The 4,636-nt window shown below is 44.6% G+C and overlaps 1 pseudogene; it reads left to right on the forward strand.

Moving 5' to 3' along the window:
• The first annotated feature begins 714 nt into the window (after window positions 1-714).
• Window positions 715-1,646, forward strand: LOC101992423 (annotated as a pseudogene).
• Window positions 1,647-4,636: the final 2,990 nt, after the last annotated feature.

Genomic DNA, 4,636 nt, shown 5'->3' on the forward strand with positions numbered 1-4,636 from the left:
AGCTACCCGCAGCGTGCAGCACCTAGATACCTGGGTCCCCAAGGAGGCCTGCACTGCGACTGCTGTCACCAAGGACATCTCCTTTCTGACCTCACAGAGGGAGGCCGCGTCTCAGCTGCTCCCTCCTGGGACAGTGGGGCCACGTTGTAGGCCCAGAGCCTCCTAAGTTAAGGAATGTGTGTAACCGCTTGAAGTTCGCTGGACACTTCCATCCTGTCTTCCTCTCAACTGGGACTTCCTGTTCCTTGAGCTCCCTCGGGCAGCGCAGTTTAAGGCTCCTCAAATTTAGGACCGAAGGACTCTGGACCACCTACCCTCCTTCTTCGACGGAGTACCATCTCCCCTTTTACCTTTTAAGGACACCTTGGGGTGTGGCCTTGGTGAGTGACACTTAGGGTGCTGACCGCTGGGAAGGAAATCTAAAAACAGAACATTGTGGGGGTGATCCTGGCCTTATAAGGCCCTGGAAGTCTTGTGAGTGTGTGAGGTGGCAGTTGGATTTCTTTTCCCCTAAACTGACAAGGAGGCAAGCCATTTACCACACTTGGGGTTACGTGAGCTCTTTCTGAATTCAGAGTAGAACAACATCAGACATCACCAAGCAGATACCTATTCTGAACCAGAACAGATTCTGGCCTCTAAGGAGATCCCAAGAATCTTAAGCAGAGTCAGAAAGCGGTCCCAGATTTGGTGGGCTCACTATACAGTTCAGTCATGTTCCTGCAAAGGCTTGGTGGCTAGCTACCTCTACCTTGGGGCGGCAGGAAATCAACAAAGGCTGACTTGCCTGCCCAAGAACCCAGATGGCGGACAGTTCCCCCGAGAATTCTGGAAGTGACTGGGACAGTGGCCCAGAGACAATGGGAGATGTGGGGCCTTTCAAGACCAAGGATTCGGGGAAACCGAGGATCCCTGGGGCTGCTCCAAAGTCCAGCAGAGAGGTCCAAGTGGATCAACCTGGGAGCAGAAGAAAGGATTCCTTCAAGCGGGACAAGACTGTCTCTAGCGTTCAAGAGCCTGCAAGACTGGAGACTGGAGGAGCCATTCCTAAATTGGAATGGGATTCTGTGGATTCAGGGGGCATGAAGAACCTTGGAATGTCACCCCAAGGAGGACAAGGCACCACTGGACCAGAGGCCCTATTGAAGAAACCTGGTCAACGGCGTTGGCTACGGGAGCAACCTAGGGCTCCCTCACATTACCTGCAGGACCCAGAGGAGTATCTGCAGCTCTCTAGCAACTTGACCCTACGCCTGCTGGAGCTGCTAGCCTCAGCCCTGCTGGCTCTGTGCTCCGGGCCACTTCGAGCTATCTTGGATGCTGTGGGCCTTCGAGGATCTGTGGGCCTCTGGCTACATGCGCTGCTGTGTTTCCTGGCTGCCCTACATGGGCTCCATTCTGTGCTGAGACTACTTACTGCCCACCCCCTGCATTTTGCCTGCCTCTTTGGCCTCTTGCAGGCCCTGGTACTCGTTGTCAGACTCCGGGAACCTACTGAGGATGAAAAGACCACTGATTTGGAGAGTGAGGGGCAGGGGAAAAAGGCCAAGGAACCAAGGAAAGATCCAAAAGGGTGCTGCGACAGGGTGAGGGTGGGGTCAAAGGGTGTGGCCTTACGGAGGAAGGTGGAGAAACCCAGATCATAAGCACAGTGACCTCAGGAATGGGGAGGAGACTCGGGAGCATGAAGGCACAGGAGCCTCTGTCATACAAGTGACAGACAATGGACAATAGGACGTCACCATTTGAGTCACCAGCTGTTATTGCTTTTTTTACATTTATCCACCTTTTTTTTTAAATTACCACCTCGAATCCCCCCAACACCTCCACTTTTAAAGACCAAAATAAGTAAAATAAAAGTGATGGTGGAGAATGAAGGCCAAAGGGTCCTTTCCAATCCCCCAGGGGTGGGCGAGGCCAGAGGCAGACAGAGAGCTCGGCTTAATTAAGAGGTAATGAGATCCGTGCTTTCCCTTGGATCCTAGGATCAGAGCCGTCTAGAGGAGAGTGGGGTTGTGAGGCAGGGATTGTAGAAGGGGCTCCAGGTGTTGTGTACAAGCAGGGAGAGTTTATTACTCAGTGAGATGCAGAAGACACAGGGATGGTGCAAGCCACATGGGCACGAGGACCAGTTCAGAAGGGCTGTGCCGGGCAGCGGGGTCAGCACAGCGCCCCTCATCTCCACTCATGGGAGGGATTTGCTCACTCAGCAATAAATGTGCTACACTAAATCCTAAATATACCAGTATAGTCTGGAAAAAAAAAAGAACAAAAGTCCATCTACCAGATTGGAAGCTATTTGGAGGCAAGAGTCATAGGTGTCATAGGATAGGGGGGAAACTATTATAGTAGTGTTGGGGTGTGTTAACTATTCTAATAAATATTGCAGACAAAACACACCAAATTCAGAGAGGATGGAGAGAATGATTTTAGTGCAAGAAACGAGAAAGACTTAAGAGGTATCTAAGTTAGAAGAGAGCATTTTATTTTTTACTATTTGTGCTTTGTTTTATTCTTCTTGGTGTACTAGTAATACATAGCAAATGTCTCCAGTGTGATAGTTCCATACTTACACAAGGCATGCGCTACTCAGATCTAGCTGCCTTTTTATCCATACTCTTCTCACTTTCCCATTACTATTCTACAGTCAGGTTACCATTTTTTTTTTTAGTTTCCAAATAAGAGGAAAACTGTATTATGCCTTGTCTTCTTGTGTCTGACTTTAATTTAATACAATACTCCAGTTTCACCCTTTATTATGAGCGATAAGGTTTTGTACTTCCTTATGACTGACTAATATTCCATTGTGTGTACCATACTTTATTTTTACATTCACCTATTGCTTGGCACCTAAACTTGTTCTATGTCTTAATCTATTGCAAGTAATGTCACAATTAGTATATGTATGCAGATATCTCTTTGGCCTACTATGTCAGTTTCATTTCCTGTAGGTTTAACCTGGAGATAAGATAGCTGGATCTTATGGTGCATTTAGTTTTAGCTTTACAGAAATGTTTGTAATATTATAGAAATAGAAATTTGATGTAGATTGTTCTATAGGATGTCATATCTCATGGAAAAAGCAGCATTTGTAGAAAAAATATTTCCCCAAAATATTTGTTATGTCTGTTCAACTTTTGATTTGTTTGTAATTTGTTTTTCACATTCTTCTTTTTCTACAGTGTAAAGAATTTGATTCACTTCACTAGAAAGCTAAGATTACCACGTCAAATCTAATACCTGTTGATGGTCAAATATTTAGAATATAGAGACTTGCCCATTGGTATGCAGTTAAAAAGCACTGTATTAAGCTGCCTTCTAAATTCCTATTTCTACACCCATAGAATAGTGTACCTCTCAGATCTCATTGGAGAAGTTTTCTTGTGCAGTGGATAGTAGTTAATACAGAAACTAACAACTGGTCAAAGTGCAGAGTAAGTGCACTAAATTCCCAGCAACAAATAGGACATTCATATCACCCTTGTCTTAGTTTGGTTTCTATTGCTGTAATAAAGACTGTGGCCAAAAGCAACTTGGAACTGGTTATTTGGCTTACATGTCCCCAATAACAGTCCATCATTGAGAGACTCTAAGGCAGGAACCTAGAGATAGGAACTAAGACAGAGACCATGGAAGATGGTCTGGCTTGCTCAAAGAATTTATCTAAATTTTTCTATTATTAATTAATTAAAAAGTCGGAAGTCAGATATTGTGGTAAAATCCTGATAGATCAAGAAAACAGCAGAGGAATGACCAGCTGACCCTCTCTCCTCATGTTTCCCCAATCAAAAGAGCTTATGAATATTTCTAAACCCTCTACTGTTTCCTATGCCTCTCTATCATATCATATCCTGAGTCCTCCAAAATCTCTATGGCTAATTCTGGTCAGCTAGTCCTTGCCTCTGCCCCCTGATTCAAAGTTAACTTTATTTGCACTCTCAAGTGTCACAGTGTTATCAAATATCCATCAACACTTGCTCCCTGTGGCTTTCTCAGTTCTTTTATAGTGTTTTTTTTTATGGAATTCAGGACCACCTATCCAGGGATAGCATTGTCTCCAGTAGGGTGGATCTTCAACACATCAATCATTAATCAAGAAAATCCCCCATAGCATTGCCTAACTCCAGGTCAAACTGAAAGAGGAATATTCTCAAATGAAATTCCTTCTTCCCAGATGAGCTTATGTCAAGTTCACAAATTAAAATTTTTAAAAAATAAAACTAAAAACCTAACCATCACATACTCACAAAGCTTGAGGACTGTTGTGGAAAGGCGATAGAGAGTAAGGGCCAGAAGTTTAAGAGGACAAGATGAAAATTGTGCCGTCTGGACATTACAGGCCCTCCGCTGTAATGAATCCACAGCAGCTGTGATTGCCCCCACGAGACCTGCACAAGATCAAATCAGTCAACATTGCAGCATGGAGGAGGAGAGGGGTTCATGAGCCTCCACCCCTTTTAAAAGGTATAGACAATTAGTGGCTTCTGAAGAAGAGAGATTTGGATTTGGTTTTCTTTTAAGGGTATAGCCATTTGTAGGTCACCTACACTTCAGTGGATGAGCCCACACCAATGAATATATGAGCAACAAAATTGAAAACAGTGAATTCTAGAAGAAGAAGAAGAAGAAGAAGAAG

This window comes from Microtus ochrogaster, chromosome X (assembly GCF_000317375.1).
Source record: "Microtus ochrogaster isolate Prairie Vole_2 chromosome X, MicOch1.0, whole genome shotgun sequence".
Classification (NCBI taxonomy): domain Eukaryota; kingdom Metazoa; phylum Chordata; class Mammalia; order Rodentia; family Cricetidae; genus Microtus; species Microtus ochrogaster.